The following is a 20,171-nucleotide window of genomic DNA, read 5'->3' on the forward strand; positions in this document are numbered from 1 at the left end:
CACAAAGTTAAAGTTTAAGGACACTTAGGAGTGGACTACGGTAGAACCCCTTCAGTATTGGACACTTCGAGAGTCAAGAACCACGGGAGCACCGAAGTACTCGTGTTACCTCACCCAGGAAAGCTGGGTGCATAGGTGTCTTTTCGTGTCGGGTTTCGTCGTCGTTTCCAATGGAGAGCTGTAAAGAAGTGCTGCAGGCGACCAGGAGGAAAGTGTCCGGATGGATCCAAGGGTGGATCGGAGATCTGAAGAACCTGAAAGCAGAGGGGACAGAGCCAGTGAACAGGATAGCGACAAGAAGATGCCAGCCGATGTCGGGTTCTTTCAAGTGAAGTAGGTGAAGCTTGACTCTTCAGCCACGAGGACCAGGAGGTGTCGACGACAACCAGAAGCTGGATTCTAGCTGCACACAAAGGATGTTGAGTGCTGCAGTGTCGGAATTCAGCTTGGACCCAACAAGCCTTGGCAACAGCAACCCATGCAAGTTGACAAGATTGGCTTCGTAGCAGACCAGAGAGGTCTGAGTGACTCACCCTTTGGAGGGGAGTCAGGGCACATCTGGATAAACCATAGAAGTCAAAGAAACAAAGGATTTATCTTCGTGGGGACCCAACAGTCAACAGACTAGGGATTGCAAAGGAGCCTCAAGCTGAAATGCTGAAAGCGTGCCCAAGGAACACTCGTGGAGTGTAGGCCCACAATCTTCAATGCAAAAGGTGCTCAGGGCTTGAACTACAAGTAGCCCAATGCACAACTTCGGGTAAGCTCAGGCAGTTGATGCACTAGCAAATGTGGAGGATGTCCAGGAGTTCCGTTCCCACGTCTCTCGTGATAGCTACAGGTCTCAGCTTTGCCGGGGACTTGTGTCAGCCTCGGAGATATCTGGAAGTCTGTATCTTGTGTCGCAGATTCTCCGGGATCCAGCGGGAACCTCAAAAATGCAGACCAGCAAGATGCTTCTTTGGTGCCTGTTTGAACAGGGGAGTCACTCCTTGACCCCAAGGGAGATTTCTTCCATCTTCCAGTCGATGTGGAATGTCGAAGGTCCAATATTTATGTTTCAGAGTTTCATCCAGAGTAATCTAACATCCTAGGGACTGGGTTCCTATACTTATACCAAGTTTAGGGGTTAGACTAACTCTAGGGCCCCACCTGTGGGAGGACCTGGGGAGGCGGTGGTTACACCCCTTCCTCTTTGTCCAGTTTCACGCCAGAGCTGGGGCTGAGTGCCCCAGAAACCGGTTTGAACTGTCTGAAAAGCATTCACTGAATGCAACCCACCCTGCCCCAATACACTAAAGCCTGTCTGGGGAGGTGCTGGCAACCTCCCTGGACAGGAAACCTATTGCTTCCTGTCCAGGGTAACAATAGGTTTCCCTACCGGGTTTATCAGTGTGTACATGTCTTCTCACTCTAGAAGGGTGGAATGCTACCCCCGCTGCCAGAACTGGCGAGGGGGGGTTAGTATCCCAAAGTGTTTGACACCAAACACGACATGTTTTGATAAAACCATTCCAAAGTTAGCATTAACCGCGAGGATTATAACGCACTTAAGAGTATATGGTATGGCTATATCACAGACAAGCTATAAGGAAGGGATTCCAAAAGCTGCAGAGGGGCTCAGCTCATGCTAGAGCACCCTCTCACACAAAACCAAGCACTCTGCCTTCAGGATTGTCAAGGCCTGCCATATGAGTGACTTATAGGTTCATATGTGTCTGTTTTAAAAGGTAGATATAGGTATACTATATCTAAGTAAGGGTTGCTTACACCACCTTACCCAGGCTGCAAGTGCAGACCTGTGGTGCCATTTTGGAAGGCTTCCCATGGGTGGCATAATACATGCTTTAGCCCCTGTTAGGCCTCTGGGGTACCTATGCCCCTGGTACCTAAGGTACCATATACTAGGGACTCACAAGGGTAACCCAGTAACCAATCTGGAGTGTACCTAATGTACAGGTAATCAATTTAGAGAGAGAACAGCTAGGCTGTGGTCCTTATTAGCAGGGCCACAGCCAGACTAAAGTCGATAAACCAGTGAAAGACAGCAAAATGTGGGGGTAACCATAGTAAGCAGATCCTACTCTCCTACACTGAACAATGACAAAAGTGACAAAACCTGACTCTCTTAAGTACCAGTGAAGAGATAACAAGCTGTGTTTTTTTGTTTCCCCTCCATGGCATTTACATTTTAGTGTGAGGTTCCAGGTCACCTCCAGTCAGGATGTTCAAACAAAAGGAGGCCTGAAGGCCGCTTAACTTTGGCCCAGCTGGAGGTGAAAAGAAAGCTCCCTCCCCACCTGCACATTCCTGTTGCTGCTGGGAATGGAAAGCAGACAATGTGTAGGCGCTGCTGAACGTGTCCCAGTGTCTGGAAATTACACCAGGACAAGTTCAGCCTATTTCTGTGGGGCCTAATGGCTAGGGCGGTCAACCTCAAATCTGGGGAACCCGGTCCGAGTCTCGGCAAGGACGCGCAACATCCTGTGATTCTGGGCAAATCACTTAACCTCCCCATGCCTAACAAAAATGAATGTGTCCTCATGTAACGTAACTGGTGCCTGTGTAAAGCGCTCTGATACCTGATACCTTCATGTCAAGTTTGCGCTATATAAAACTCAGTCAAAAAAAAATTATTGGCAGCGGGGACATCACAAAAACTCTCAACAGTTTGAGCACCTGCTTATCCTGTGCTGACTGTTTATTGACCACATACTGTAAATTCGGAACAATACTCTCTTGTGCGCCACTGTCCAATCCCAGAGCGTTACAGCCACTACGAGGGGGAAAAATCCCAGGAAAGTGATGCTACTGCCCCTGTTTCCATTCAACAGGCCACTCCTCTGCACACCGCCAGCCCCGCCAGTACAAGCCGAAACCCAGACCTCCTGCAGCATCACAGTATATCTGTACCTTCCAATCACAGTCCTGCCGGGTCACCATCAGGCTGTAAATCCTCTTTCACGCCTGCCGACAGTCTGATGTGGTGATGTAGCAGCAATAGCTCCGCTAGTGACATTCCTAGACGCCTGCAAAAGTCTTCTCTGCCCTCACTACACTGGATGCAAAGTTGAAATTGCCGAGCAGAACCTGCACCTCCCTGACAGTCACCTTTTGCTTTTCCAGCATATGGACTTTTTTGTCCACTGGGAGGTGCACCTCTATGGATACTAAATCTAGCTCAGTGCCCAGAAATAAAAGAACTGTGCTGGGCCCATGTTCTTTTGCGGTGCCAGCTGCACCCCAATGTCATCCATGAGCTCTTGAAAATTCGCCAATTGGTGCTGATAGTCCACAGAACTAGGATGACCCACCAAAAAGAAATCATCCAAGTAGTGTGTCACTGTGGACCTCCCCATCTGCCGTGTGAAAAACCATTGCAAAAAGGAGCTGAAGCACTCAAACAGCACGCATGAGATGGAGCACCGCATGAAAAGAGCTTTGTCCGCATTCCAGGACCCGTCAAACTGTATCCCCAGCAACTTGAAATCCTCCGGGTGCACCGGAAACAGCCTAAACGCAGATTATATGTTGCACTTAGCCAACAGGGCCCCTTGACCAATCTGTTCAACCAATGCCATTTCCACATCAACTGACGAGTAAGATACCGATGAAACCTTTTCCGATATGTAATCATTCGCCGAGCTCCCTTCTGGCCATTACTAGTGTTGTATTAACATGAATTGACCTTTGCTCTTCTTTGGCTCCTCACCAATGGGTGAAACTATCAAGTCATGCATCGGCCATACCACAAAGGGCCCTCCATCATGCCCTCTTGCATTTCCTTTATGAGCTTTGCCCGCACCACCTGTTTGTGTGACTGCACTGACTTCAAATTCTCCACCCACTGACATGACCTTGGGCCCCTCCCAAAAACCTTCACTTAACAATTCAGCATCTTCTCTTTTTGGGATATTGGGGCAACCAGTATTCAAGGTGCTCCACATTGATTGGGGTATGAGCCCTAGACCATGTTCCCATGAGACCAGCGCCCCCGGTTCCCTGCAGCCTGATTACTCTGCAGCCAGGCCCCTGGTGGTTATTCCATTGCCCTGTAAGTTGCCCCATGACCGCTGCCCTCTGCTCCATAGCACTGCACCAGTGCGTGTCTCAGTGCTTAATTTGTAAAACAATAAGTGCCAGGGCCCTCTTCAGGAATCCGATTTTGCCTGCAGCTCCCTGTGGACCAACTTTAACATCTCCATATTCTCCCCCTTCCAAATGTTCTCCTTTGTAGCCTGCATTAAATGGGCGCCCAGGGATTTCATCACCTTCATATAAGGGAGTTTCTTAATCTTACGTCCTTTTCTCTCCTTGGCCCGCTGTCCTGTGCATCCTTATTCTCCTGCAATCCGGTCCCCTCACCTCCCTCCTGCCACATAACTGGTATGGCTTGGGTGCCTTGATCCGACGTCCCCACCGGCGTTGCCCCCACTCCCTTTTTGGACTTGCCTATGGCAGTTTCAGTCGCAGCTGCTGACAGCTATGCCTCTGTTCCCACCCCAGCATCTATTTTGTACAAACCGTTCCTCAGTCAGATGTCCTCACTGTCCCTGTCACCCCATGCCTCCACACCAATAGACACATTCCTGTTGTCTCCCGCCCATTCCCCCCGCTAGCCTCCTTACCAGCCATTAAGGTCAGACTCCACACCAGATCCAGCCATCTAACCAGCTGCAAGGGGTCCATATCCACCATTGCTTTGTGCCGGGCCTCCCAATATGCACGATACCCCTGTAACAGCCCCCGCATGCACCGCTTTGCCACCATCGACTTTTTTCCCTGCCCCAGGGGCTTATCTTCCACACTTCACCTTCTTCAAGACCATCTCATCACAGTCCAACTGATGATGAGTGTCAACGCCCTTCCACACGCCTATGGGTAACATGACCTTTTCATCCAGCCGCATTGAGTCCTTCAGAGTCACTGAGGGGTGTCAAGGGGGTGAAATATGCCCTCCCAGCCATTCTCCCACCCGTTATTGCCCCACTTGGTGGCCCTCCTTCCAGGGGGCTGCAGTGATCCATCCGGGTTGCTGCACTGCAGAGAAACACCAGACCTTTGTATTGCAACGTCGTCGCTGATCTGCGTCGGCATCCAGCTAGCCGCACTAGACCCTGCCATCTCTTTCTCTTAGTGCCAAAGAGCCACATAAAGCTCTCCCAAGTCTGCATGCCCGCTGTCACGACTAGCCTGAAAAATAAAGGGTAGGTCTGGGTTAATGTACCTGCCTACCTGTTCAGTGCCCTGATCTGGGATCCTGAGCCAGTGCCCCCCACTCCCCTGACCTTGTGATGCTGCCACCTCCTTGTTGCCCCGCTCCACCCGACGCCCTGCTTCCAAACTCACCCCTGCTGAGTGCGACCCTCGCTGCTCTGGGGCTGCTCTTCTCTCATGCCCCAGCATAAGTACACCTTAACAGGTACCCTGACCTACCATCCCTGAGTCTTATCTTAGCCGCATCCAAGTTTTTCACAGGTCTTTAAAAAGACCATTTACATGCCTTTTGTGAACTGGCTAACGTTTTTTTTACTGGTTGCAGTACCCCCGGCTCCCCACTCCGCCTATTCCTTACATTTGTATTTTTTATTTTTACTGCTACAGTGGGAGAATGCATTCATCTCATGAGTAGGGATGCCACCTTCCCAAAAGACAAATACAGGCCATTTGTTGTTTAAAGAGTCTGCAAAGGTCTCACCTTGACACTAAACAGGGCTGTAAATAAAAATGGTATGTATTAATTTGTAACATTATTTTTCTGTCTTAATTCCCTTTAATTATTAATCATGGATCATTATGCTGCCCTAGAACACATTTAAAAGTGCTTTGTATTTATATTTACTATTTGAAGGCAGCACTGATAAGAGCTCAAAATACAGACTTTAGGTGATTTTAATTATTTTTGTACTGGCTGGGACATCAAAATACCACTAGTGCTTCTTAGTGACAGGTCAAATGTACCTATAACTGTAAAATCCCTAAGGCACCATAATTGGAGTGAGCACAAGCAAGACAGCCTGCATACTTCAGGTAATTGAGCCCGCCTATCCCTCCGGGGAAGCCCAAATCGGGATTTCACAGCTATAGGTACATTTGACCTGTCACTAAGAAGAAGGGTGACTTAATTACCTCCCCTAACAGGGTGCCTAAAAAGAGCACCCTGACACTTTCCATAGGTCCTGAAGAAAGCCCCCCGACCCGTCTGGGCGATAGTAAGGGCTGAAACATGTTGACCTTTCACATGGACAACAAGGTGCAGCAGAACAGTAACATTTCTACAAGTCCCCCTCCACACTTTTCAACCTTACTACCTCTCCTACCACATAAAGTTTGCTGGGGAAGAAGGGGGTAGTAATTTTAATTCACTTCACTCCATTTCATGCTATCACTTTTCACTACTGATACAACCAGTTGGATTACCCCCAGGTGGAAGAAAGCATATTGTCAAAAAAAGAGTCAATGATTATGCTTTCACGTTCCAAGAGAAGCGGAGAATCAAGATATACCGCTCAACCACTCTTGTACGTGAATGAGGGTTTTTAAGTTGGTTATTGTACTCCTTGGCATACAGTGCTCACCTATAGAAAAATGATGACCTTGGTATAGTGGAAGTAATTGCTGACCTAAGACATTTGATAAAAAGGAGATCTACTCCTATGAAAGGCCAAGCTTCCCTGGTGCACCGTGAAAGTACTGGAATATTTCATGAATGCCCTATAATGGTGTGCTGTGTTTTAACACATTTGATCTAAAAAGTTTCAAACAATTCTTACTAGAGTAGTCTACTCCCCCTTAAAGAAGCTACAAGAAATCTGTTAACTTGTTTTGCTGGCTGGAATATGGGACAAGTATCACATCCCACCACTCACATAGATATTTTTCCTCATATAATGGCTATGAGGTTAGTTAGCTCTGATCCTATTTCTGCAAATGCTTGTCCTGCCCAGTTGCTAAAGGCAGGACTGACTTTAGGGCTGTGCGACCCGTGCAGCCACACCTTGTGTTGACTTTGCTGGGGGATATTAACAAAAAACAGGAGAAAAACCTGTGACCCCAGTTGAGACCTAGGTGAGTATAATATGATGCAACAATGTCTCAATAGGAGTCAATAAAAAAGTTCAAATTATAACAGTAAGTTAATTACACAAAGAACATGTAATTATTTTTTTGTAGATTCAAGGATTTGTATTTACCAAAAGAAAGTTTTGACTGTTTACTTTAAAAATAAATGTTATGGCTGCGTCAATACAATTTTTTATGTTGTGTTTAATATACAAGGCGAACACATTGTGCTCATGAAAAGGGGTGTTTAAACGGTGCAAGTGAAACACGTAAAAAAACAAAGAACACAGTGTATAGATAAGGATTTATTTGATGCAGATATTATGCATGAATAACAGTTTCATAATACAATTAATAAAAAAAATCATAGCATTATTAGCAATTCCAATCAGGCTGATAAATTCGATGACGTTTCGGCATTCGTAACTGCAAGGTCATCCTCAGGACAAGAGAACACAAGTAAGAAGATTGTTGCCTGAAAGGAATCCAAAGCACATTAGTGGAAAAGTATGGAGAGGAACCGTCAAAGGCTGGGCCAGTACCGCTGGTCACCAGTGGAGAAGAATGAGGTCCACAATGAGTCTTTTAGGATATCTCATCCAATTTGGGCAATTGCTATATTAGTGGACCGTGAGATTGAATTGCTGGTATAGACGCTTGTTTGCGAAGGAATATTACTCAAGAGTAATACGGTTTCCATCTGTTGAATTGGAGTAAATCAAGATCTCGATCGGAACCATGTTGTTTTCCTCATGTCCTCATGTCCTGAATGAATCAGGACTTTGGTGGGGGGGGGGGTTTCAAAAATATTTTTTTGTTTAAAAGCACATGAACTTCCTTGTAGTTTTCAGGCAACAATAAAAATGTCAAGATAACTCTGGTGATTAATGTTCCTACTGGTGAAAGTGCGCAATTTTGTCCAGTGTCAATTTTAATGTTAATGTCAGTTTAATGGGTTAATATGCCTTCTGCAAAGAACGTGCACTATGCAGATAACAGAACCGAGTGTGAGTGAACTATGAGTAGCACAAAAATAAAAATTAAATGTAAGTCAGAGAGAGCCTATAGAGAGATGAGGCACACTATTGGAGAGTGGTAGTGATGCAATTCATGGAGAAAGAGGTTATGGGGGAGGAGAACGCCAAAAAAGACTGTCAGAACAGCCGCCTCCAGTGCTCGAACTGGCCCTGGCTGGGAGTCTTAGCCCTCTGAAGTTCTAGTAGCACCTTTGCCGGGGGAACACCTCCCAGGGTCAGCTGCCCCCCCAAAGCCCATTGGGATGTACAAAGCCCAGATTGCGATTCAGTAACTTATAACTGAATCGCAATTTGTGTTTTGCGATTCGGTATTTGGAAGGAGCATATTTAGGGCATTCCTTCCAAATACCGATTTGCATTGCTATGTACAAATGTTTTGGCCCGAAATGCGGTGACAAAACAATCGCATTTTACCACAAACTTAAAGTTGGTAACCTATTCGCAAATGGGAAGGGGTCCCAAGGGGCCCTTTTCCCTTTGAAAGTGGTTGAATATATATTTTTTAAGAGCAGCCAGTGGCCCCACAGACCACTGTCTACTCTTAAACAAGCATTGGCATAGCCAGTAGGTCTCACTTTTGACAAACTGGCTTTGCTTTTAGCTGACGCTACTTAGTCATGGGTAAAAAGTAAAACCATTTGCTGTGACGTGAGCACATTGTATACTGATCCAAGATGGCAGACCCCATTTAGACTACTAAAGAAAAAAATGGCCCTATGAAGGGGGCTTTTGGTGGTGGAGCTGGGGAGGCGTCTAATATGAAGGTCCAGTTCCAGGGAGGGTGGGGATACGTTGGGTTGGAGGACGGAAGAAAGACCATAGTATAATCCATGCCAAGCATAACTCTTCTTGTTACAGGAATCCTCTGTGGCACTTTTAAATGTTCTAGCCAGGCTTTCGAACTGTTTAATCTCCCTTGGGTACCTTAACGAGTCAGAGCAGGAGGCAGGGAAAATGCTTTAACCACGAACCCCTGGTTAGGTTTTCACAATGCAGTGCTGCTATGTCACAGAACATAAATTGTTATATTTTTTTGCAGTATTATAATAGGAAGATGAAAGGAGGAAGGAAACCAATAAAGGGCAGAATGTCTCGGGATGATACTTTTCAATTAAAAAATAAGTATTGAAAGGAGCTGCACGTTAGCACGTTATACCCGTCTCAAGGCTGTGTGGCACTGTGATACGCGCTTGTTCTAGTTACTGTACTCAATGGTACTGATTTATATGACCTTGGAATGATGAAAGACCAAGAGAATCCGTCAGTTTCCTCCTTTTCAGCAGAACTATCTCGACTTTGAAAATGCATTATTTTATAAATGTGCACATGCTACTCATATTGACTGGCAGCTGTGTCGCTAGCTGATCTCTGGTCCTGGGAAGCTCTAAAACCTGCATGCACGCGCAGCTTGTACCTAATCATTGTGCTTTTGTGGGGGAAAGTGAGGACGTGGGGTTGCCAGCGCGAGGGGGCCCATAAGAAATTAGTCCTGGCCCATCGACATACCTCCATCAAAAAATTGTTGTCCAGAGATTTTTCATTTTTGATTTGTGTTTTTGTATCAGCAGAGATGTAATTTTGCTTGGATAGACATTGCTAAATCGGGCCATATTTGTCTGGATGACATTTAAAAAAAATGGTAGATGTGTTGCTGTGATGATGTAATATTTAAAGAACCATGGGGCATATTACCAACAACTAGCGATATTTATCGCTAAATGCGCTTAGCGAGTTTTTTTTATCGCTGCCTATCGCTGGATATTTTAGCGGAGAAAACATGCTATTAGCAACGTTTTTCTCCATAACGCTAAAATATCCAGCGATAGCGGCGTAATGCGAGAATATCGCTGAGAATATAGCGATATTCTCGCATTAGCGACGAAATGCTCTTAGCCATGTTATCCACCTCCCATTGGATAACATGGCTAAGAACTGGTCAAAGCAGGCGTTAGTTTTTGGCGATAGCGGGAATATTTCCATCGCTACACCAACCTTGTGAATAGGCGATAGCGACGTTATCGACTGCTTTCAGTCTCTAACGGTTTGGGTACGCCCACTTTGCATGTCATTAGCGATAAATATCGCTGACATGCAAAGCGGGCCCCAAACCGCTCGCTATCGCCTTCAAGCTGTCGCTAACTGCTGTTAGCGACAGCTTGATAATAGGGTGATAGAATTTTCGCCGCTTAGCGGCCAAAAACGGCCGCTAAACCGGCAAAAAGTGTCTATCGCCCCCCTTGATAATATGCCCCCATGAGACCTATATACTTCATTTTGGTGTCAAAACATAGGTTTTGAGGGTCAAGTAGTCTTGTAAATACAGAAAATAACTCCTCAGAGCAACCGTTCTGCCATTTTTCAAAATGGCAGCTCTGTAATGATGTGTTTTAGCCATCATATTGGTAACTTATTTTAATATTGTTTTTGTTTCAGGTTTTCCTTTGATTCAAATTTGCAAACATGAGCGAAGCAGGTGGTAGCAGAGGATCTTTACCTCCTGACAAAGTGTTGCTAATTACAAAATATGAGGGCTCCTTCAACAAAGAAAAATGTGTCATATGCCAAACTAATCTGAAAGAAAAGCAAACATCAACTGTGGCTGGACAGAACAGAGTTTGAGATGCTGCAGAAATACGGTAAGACGAAGCTCACAAAATATTGAAACTGATGGGTGAAGAGGATAAAATATTTTATCATTGTAACAATAAGTGCTACAAGTCGTATACAGTTGAAAAAAGTCTGGGAAAAAAAATCATCAAAAAATAGCAGAAACCAGTGTATCACAACAAGAATCCAAGTTTTGTGAGAAGGCGATGACAACCAAACCCAATGCCCACCCATTTGGAAGATCCACGGCTACCCCTCGTCCACCTCCAACAACTGATCAGAAAGCAGGGGATTGTCAATTTGTTTTCTCTGGTTTAAATATAAAGCTAATGGTTCATGCACTCCTGAATAATCCAACAATCTGAAGGAACTTAAAAAGTTGATCAATTTTGTGCGTACAACAGGGTATCGCTTTCTGATCGAAAAGTGTAAATATGAATAGAGGGGTAACGTCCTCTGAATGCACAGCAAAATATCCAAAAATGGAGTAATCCTGTATTACGCAAATGATGAGGCACTGGTCAGTTCCCATGAGTTTATTGATTCACCAATGTTAAAGTTCTCCAATCATCAAGCATGAGAATTCATGACATTCTATATCATAACATCAATTATTCTTGAAAAATCCTGAACTGTCTTCGAATTGTTTTTAGTTAATCTTTTAACTGTCACCGGCACTCATTTTACACCAGACATGGAGACCGACTAAGACGCCTAAATATGTTTGCTTGTTGACTGGCAGTAGGAGCTCTCACCTAGCTATTTTTTCACTTTTTCACATTGCTTGCATGTTAGTGTTAAGATTTTCTTTAAAACGCGTTGGGAGACGTCTAATATATCGGTGGCACTTTTAATCATATTATGATTCCTTTTTGACATGTTAATACATTGCGGAGTGCCTTTGGGCACCTTTTAAACCAGGATTTCCTGATCCATCTTATTGCAGTCATCTTTGAAGGGATGTATGACAGTACAACGCGATCATTTTGATCGCGGTACTTTACATCGCGGATTTTACAACGCAAGTCGGTACAACGACTTGCGTTGGAGGGCACGGATTGAGGATTATTATAATGTTATATTCCAACACCAGTCCACGTAACAGTAGGGAAGGTGTTGGAATATAAAATGACAATATTCCTTAACCAACAGCGCCATCCAGCGCAAGTCGTAGTAACGACTTGCGTTGTAATGGCAGCGTGGTAAAGGCCGTGCGGGGTAAACACCGCGTTGTTTACCCTTTGAAGTTAGCCATGTTATGTGGTTTAATTCTGCCTTGGTAATAGGGCGATGACCCATAGTTCTTGCCAAATCCAATGATCAAAGTTTCCTGTGCAGCTTTGAATCAATGATGAGCTTTAAGGAAAGTTCCTTATCTGGCAACCGTTGCACTGGCACAAGATTTACAAATCTGCTGCTCCTATTTGTTATTTGTTATTCATGGCACTTACTGCCACAGATTGGGGGCTTCATACCGCTTGTGGAAACAGGGGTCCTCACACATAACACTCCAAAGCAGCGTTGCTGCCAAGCTGTCACTTGGGCCAACCAAGCCAGTATTTTTAGCTAACACTTAGCATGCTGGGATTCACGGGGGCTGGGCATACCTAAAACGAACAATCCAAAACTACAAGTCCCAAAATCCAAATGTTCTTTCGGCTAAAAAGTCAGGATCGTTCTAAAATATCTCATAAACCAGTCGCTGGAGTGTGTTTACTCACAGAATGCTATACAAACTCTTTCTGAACTTGAGGGCACGGCTCTGCTATTGGGAAATGTTACAACATTATTTGACACCCCGGATAACGTACAAGTTACTAATGTGTTTCTTCATCCCTCTTACCACTCGTATTGTGCAATGCATAACGCAAAAAAGTGGATGGCACTATACAGTAATATCTGCAGCGGAAGCATTGACCCAGGGAACTATCAGTCTCTAAAAGTCTGCATGCTGTAAGTGCATTTCGTGGCACCAAGTAGCAGTAAGGGGCCACAGGACCCTGCTGATTCCATACTAGCAGCATCGGGTTCCTCATCCTGTGCAACATTAGTCACAAAGGGTGTTGTGACTATGACCACAAAGCTGACATGCCCCCCACTTTATCTGCCTCTAGCATTGGTTTATGGCACTGGATGCAGACGCTGAAAACAGATTCGGCTACCGCGCTCATACAGTCTGTCCATTATAGTGCCCAGCTGTGCCCATCTTGGCCTTTCAAGCTACACAAATAGAAAATGCTCCTCTCTGGCTCCCCATCTTTGCACTCACTGACAAAGCTCATTACTTCCCCGTCTCACTGTAGCAAGACATACCCCCCTCCTAAATATGTGACTAAACATATCACCACATTACAGACTGCATCTCTCACTATATTTACATTTGCATTGAAAGGCTGAGCACTGACAAAGCATACACAAAACTCTCTGTAAATAGTGTATCGTGAGTTTAGTGCAGCCAGACACAGACTTTAAACAATGCATTATTCATTGGGTGCTCTTTGAGCAGTAAGGCATAGGCTACACACACTGGATAATTGCAACCTATCACACACACACTGTAAAAAGAGTTGAGTAAATGTATGGCTTTTTGATCCTTGGCGGCACAGCACCCATTTTAATGTGTTAAATGGCTGCACACTTATAAGGTCCATAAGGTGACACCTATTGGCTATGCCAATGCTTGTTATCTTTGTTGAGGCACAGGGATCTTTTTTTGTCCTCTAGATGTGATGCAAAAACATGATCATGTTTGTTCCATTGACTAATTCCTTTTCCACATAGAGATGGATTTGTGTGTCATCCGGAAGTCCAACTGGTATTGGTTGGTTAATTGGGCTAGTGGTCACCTGCAGGTGTTGAAGAGGGCACCATGAGGAACCAGCTGAGTGGAGGTCTCAGACCACTCCACTCCAAACCTTTGAGGGCTTTTTGCTTTTATATGAGCATGAATGGATCCAATGTCTGGATCCATGCCCATTGCTTTAGCCAATCAAAAAAGTTTGATTCTAATGCATCATAAACTTCTGAAAGCACAAGAAAAACATGGGTTGCCTCATTCCCTTCATCTAAGGTCATAAGAAGTTCTCCTCAACTGTTTGCATTTGCCATTTTAGTACCTGGTGAAGGATAGCAGCTGGTGGTGATGTTGGATTGTGTGAAGGTCTGCTGTGCAGTGTTTTATATGACGTGAAGTGATGTTCTACTGTGAAGTTGTTTGATGGAAGGCTTGAGGGTCATGGGGAGGTACACTGTTGTGTGGTGCGTGGAGGTTTGATATAGACTGAAATTGTGAAGAGCGCTGTGATGTGGTTGTGGAGGATGTGCTACAGTGTGATGTCCTCTTGAATCGCATGGCGTGAACAAAGCTTGACTTGAGATGGTTGAACTGAGAAGGCACCAAAAGTGAGTGCTATTTGATGGAAACTAGCAGCAACTGAGCATTGCTGCTATCAGATGCAGTGGTGATGCCCTCAGCAGAGCTGCCGGGCATTAAAACTAGGTGATACCAAAGGGTATGATGGACAGAACGCTTGAGCAAATCAAACACTCACCCCCAGTCAACTGATCTGGGTTTAATCCATCATCATTCTTTAGCTTACTCCACCACCCCAGTTCAGACATGGCCATATGCAAATCAGTCTGACCCAGTGCCTCATGGGAACAGTACAGCCCGAACGGCCAAGCCATGTCTTCCCTGGACTGGAAACACGCATACTGGGACCGGTTTATGGCTAATCAGCCGTCATCATTCAGGCTAGCTTGAATCCAGTGGCAAAGTGAGCAAGGGACCCAAGTCTGGGCATACCCTGCCAACTTAGGGCGTACAAAGTGATACCAAAGGGGATGATGGACGGAGAGCTTGAGCAAATCAAACACTCACCCCCAGTCAACTGATATCGGTTTAATCCGTTATCATTCTTTAACTCACTCCACCACCCCAGTTCAGACATGGCCATATGCAAATCAGTCTGACCCTGTGCCTCATGGGAACAGTCCAGCCCGAACTGCCAAGCCATGTCTTCCCTGGACCGGAAACAAACATCCTGGGACCACTTTCTGGCTAATCAGCCATCATCAGCCAGGCTAGCTTGAATCCAGTGGCAAAGTGAGCAAGAGACCCACGTCTGGGCATACCCTGACAACTTAGGGCACACAAAATGATACCAAAGGGGATGATGTACGGATCGCTTGAGCAAGTCAAACACATTACCCCAGTCAACCGAACTGAGTTTAATCCATTATCATTCTTAAGCTCACTCCACCACCCCAGTTCAGAAATAGCCATATGCAAATCAGTCTGACCCTGTGCCTCATGGGAACAGTCCAGCCCGAAATGCCAAGCCATGTCTTCCCTGGACCGGAAACAAGCATCTTCGGACCGGTTTCTGGCTAATCAGCCATCATCAGCCAGGCTAGCTTGAATCCAGTGGCAAAGTGAGCAAGGGACCCACGTCTGGGCATACCCTGCCAACTTAGGATGAAAAAAGCGATACCAAAGGGGATGATGGACGGAGCGCTTGAGCAAATCAAACAGTCACCCCAGTTAACTGATCTGGGTTTAATCCATCATCATTCTTGAGCTCACTCCACTACCCCAGTTCAGACTTGGCCATATGCAAATCAGTCTGACCCTGTGCCTCATGGTAACAGTCCAGCCCGAACTGCCAAGCCATGTCTTCCCTGGGCCGGAAACAAGCATCCTGGCACCGGGTTCTGGCTAATCAGCCGTCATCAGCCAGGCTAGCTTGAATCTAGTGGCAAAGTGAGCAAAGGACCCATGTCTGGGGATACCCTGCTAACTTAGGGCGAACAAAGCGATGCCATAGGGGATGATGGATGGAGCGCTTGAGCAAATCAAACACTCACCCCAGTCAAATAATCTGGGTTTAATCTATCATCATTCTTTAGATCACTCCACCACCCCAGTTCAGACGTGGCCATATGCAAATCAGTCTGACCCTGTGCCTCATGGGGACAGTCCAGCCCGAACTGCCAAGCCATGTTTTCCCTGGACCGGAAACAAGCATCCTCCAACCGGTTTCTGGCTAAACAGCCAGGCTAGCTTGAATCCATAGTCAAAGTGAGCAAGGGACCCACGTCAGGGCATACCCTGCCAACTTAGGGCGAGCAAAACAATACAAACAGGGATGATGGACGGAGCACTTGAGCAAATGAAACACTCACCCCAGTAAACTAATCCGGGTTTAATCCATCATCATTCTTTAGCTCACTCCACCACCCCAGTTCAGACATGGCCATATGCAAATCAGTCTGACCCTGTGCCTCATGGGAATAGTCCAGCCTGGACTGCCAGGCCATGTCTTTCCTAGACCAGAAACAAGCATCCTGGGGCCGGTTTCTGGCTAATCAGCCATCATCAGCCAGGCTAGCTGAATCCAGTGGCAAAGTGAGCAAGGGACCCACGTCTGGGCATACCCTGCCAATTTAGGGTGAACAAAGCGATACCAAAGGGGATGATGGACGGAGTGCTTTAGCAAATCAAACACTCACCCCCAGTCAACTGATCTGGGTTTAATCCATCATCATTCTTTAGCTCACTCCACCACCCCTGTTCAGACATGGCCATATGCAAATCAATCTGACCCTGTGCCTCATGGGAACAGTCCAGCCCGAACTGCCAAGTCATGTCTTCCCTGGACCGGAAACAAGCATCCTGGGACCGGTTTCTGGCTAATCAGCCATCATCAGCCAGGCTAGCTTGAATCCAGTGGCAAAGTGAGCAAGGGGCCCATGTCTGGGCATACCCTGCCAACTTAGGGCGAACAAAGCGATACCAAAGGGGATGATGGACGGAGCGCTTGAGCAAATCAAACACTCACCCCTAGTCAACTGATCTGGGTTTAATCCATCATCATTTTTTAGCTCACTCCACCACCCAAGTTAGACATGGCCATATGCAAATCAGTCTGACCCTGTGCCTCATGGGGACAGTCCAGTCCGAACTGCCAAGCCATGTCTTCACGTGGACTAGAAACAAGCATCCTGGGACCAGTTTCAGGCTAATCAGCCATCATCAGCCAGGCTAGCTTGACTCCAGTGGCAAGATGAGCAAGAGACCCACGTCTGGGCATACCCTGCCAACTTAGGGCGAACAGAACGATACCAAAGGGGATGATGGACGGATCGCTTGATCAAATCAAACACATTACCCCAGTCAACCAATCAGGGTTTAATCCATTATCATTCTTTAGCTCAATCCACCACCCCAGTTCAGAAATAGCCATATGCAAATCAGTCTGACCCTGTGCCTCATGGGAACAGTCCAGCTCGAACTGCCAAGCCATGTCTTCCCTGGACCGGAAACAAGCATCTGGGACCGGTTTCTGGCTAATCAGCCATCATCAGCCAGGCTAGCTTGAACCCAGTGGCAAAGTGAGCAAGGGACCCACGTCTGGGCATACCCTGCCAACTTAGAATGAACAAAGCGATACCAAAGGGGATGATGGACGGAGCACTTGAGAAAATCAAACAGTCACCCCAGTCAACTGATCTGGGTTTAATCCATCATCATTCTTTAGCTACTCCACTACCCCAGTTCAGACATGGCCATATGCAAATCAGTCTAACCCTGTGCCTCATGGGAACAGTCAAGCCCAAACTGCCAAACCATGTCTTTCCTGGACTGGAAACAAGCATCCTGGCACCGGGTTCTGGCTAATCAGCCGTTATCAGCCAGGGTAGCTTGAATCCACAAGCGAATCAAACATTCACCCCCAGTCAACTGATCTGAGTTTAATCCATCATCATTTTTTAGCTCACTCCACCACCCCTGTTCAGACATGGCCATATGCAAATCAGTCTGACCCTGTGCCTCATGGGAACAGTCCAGTCAGTACTGCCAAGCCATGTCTTCCCTGGAACGGAAACAAGCATCCTGGGGCCGGTTTCTGGCTAATCAGCCATCATCAGCCAGGCTAGCTTGAATCCAGTGGCAAAGTGAGCAAGGCACCCATGTCTGGGCATACCCTGCCAATTTAGGGCGAACAAAGTGATACCAAAGGGGATGATGGACAGAGCGCTTGAGCAAATGAAACACTCACCCCCAGTCAACTGATCTGGGTTTAATCCATCATCATTCTTTAGCTCACTCCACCACCCCTGTTCAGACATGGCCATATGCAAATCAATCTGACCCTGTGCCTCATGGGAACAGTCCAGCCCGAACTGCCAAGTCATGTCTTCCCTGGACCGGAAACAAGCATCCTGGGACCGGTTTCTGGCTAATCAGCCATCATCAGCCAGGCTAGCTTGAATCCAGTGGCAAAGTGAGCAAGGGGCCCATGTCTGGGCATACCCTGCCAACTTAGGGCGAACAAAGCGATACCAAAGGGGATGATGGACGGAGCGCTTGAGCAAATCAAACACTCACCCCTAGTCAACTGATCTGGGTTTAATCCATCATCATTTTTTAGCTCACTCCACCACCCAAGTTAGACATGGCCATATGCAAATCAGTCTGACCCTGTGCCTCATGGGGACAGTCCAGTCCGAACTGCCAAGCCATGTCTTCACGTGGACTAGAAACAAGCATCCTGGGACCAGTTTCTGGCTAATCAGCCATCATCAGCCAGGCTAGCTTGACTCCAGTGGCAAGATGAGCAAGAGACCCACGTCTGGGCATACCCTGCCAACTTAGGGCGAACAGAACGATACCAAAGGGGATGATGGACGGATCGCTTGATCAAATCAAACACATTACCCCAGTCAACCAATCAGGGTTTAATCCATTATCATTCTTTAGCTCAATCCACCACCCCAGTTCAGAAATAGCCATATGCAAATCAGTCTGACCCTGTGCCTCATGGGAACAGTCCAGCTCGAACTGCCAAGCCATGTCTTCCCTGGACCGGAAACAAGCATCTGGGACCGGTTTCTGGCTAATCAGCCATCATCAGCCAGGCTAGCTTGAACCCAGTGGCAAAGTGAGCAAGGGACCCACGTCTGGGCATACCCTGCCAACTTAGAATGAACAAAGCGATACCAAAGGGGATGATGGACGGAGCACTTGAGAAAATCAAACAGTCACCCCAGTCAACTGATCTGGGTTTAATCCATCATCATTCTTTAGCTACTCCACTACCCCAGTTCAGACATGGCCATATGCAAATCAGTCTAACCCTGTGCCTCATGGGAACAGTCAAGCCCAAACTGCCAAACCATGTCTTTCCTGGACTGGAAACAAGCATCCTGGCACCGGGTTCTGGCTAATCAGCCGTTATCAGCCAGGGTAGCTTGAATCCACAAGCGAATCAAACATTCACCCCCAGTCAACTGATCTGAGTTTAATCCATCATCATTTTTTAGCTCACTCCACCACCCCTGTTCAGACATGGCCATATGCAAATCAGTCTGACCCTGTGCCTCATGGGAACAGTCCAGTCAGTACTGCCAAGCCATGTCTTCCCTGGAACGGAAACAAGCATCCTGGGGCCGGTTTCTGGCTAATCAGCCATCATCAGCCAGGCTAGCTTGAATCCAGTGGCAAAGTGAGCAAGGCACCCATGTCTGGGCATACCCTGCCAATTTAGGGCGAACAAAGTGATACCAAAGGGGATGATGGACAGAGCGCTTGAGCAAATGAAACACTCACCCCCAGTCAACTGATCAGGGTTTAATCCATCATCATTCTTTAGCTCACTCCACCACCTCAGTTCAGACATGGCCATATGCAAATCAGTCTGACCCTGTGCCTTATGGGAACAGTCCAGCGCAAACTGCTAAGCCATGTCTTCCCTGGACCGGAAACAAACATCCTGGGACCAGTTTCTGGCTAATCAGCCTTCGTCAGCCAGGCTAGCTTGAATCCAGTAGCAAAATAAGCAAGGCATTAGAACTAGGGCAGAAGGCAAGGAGTCTGACATCTGTTTTTGGGATATTTTCTATGTTACCCTGCTTCATGGTAATTTGGGGAGTTGAGATGTTGGGATATATTCGCTGTGTTTGTTTTATCCTTGTTTAGATATATTCGAGACTGTTTTGTACATTTTAAGAATTGTCTAGGCCATATTATCGACTTTGAGGGAGAGAATGTAGTTCTGCAAAAGAGTTGTGAGTTCTTGTACACCTTTAATGGAGAGTTTTGGGATGCATGCAACATTAAAGTAAGATATAGTTATGTACCTTAGTATCTATTAAGTACCTTCAAAGGAACTGTTTCTCCAAGTTTGCAATGTAAAAGTGTTTTAGGTGTATTTTGCTGTGAAGGATCTTGGTTCCACTGCTTGACAGGGTTTGAACAGGTTTGCATAATCAGTTGCAAACAATATTTATAATGAAGCTCCATCACTAATATCACTTAAGGGGTAAGGGTCATGGAGAGGGTTAAGAGGTTAGCAGGAGTAATAGAACAGAGTAGTCAAAGATACATTTAATCATCTAATCAGAAGGGACATTACTAAAGGCGCTTCAGGCTCAATAACTTTGCTCCCCTTGATAACCTGCACC

This window comes from Lissotriton helveticus, chromosome 9, assembly GCF_964261635.1.
Source record: "Lissotriton helveticus chromosome 9, aLisHel1.1, whole genome shotgun sequence".
NCBI lineage: Eukaryota > Metazoa > Chordata > Amphibia > Caudata > Salamandridae > Lissotriton > Lissotriton helveticus.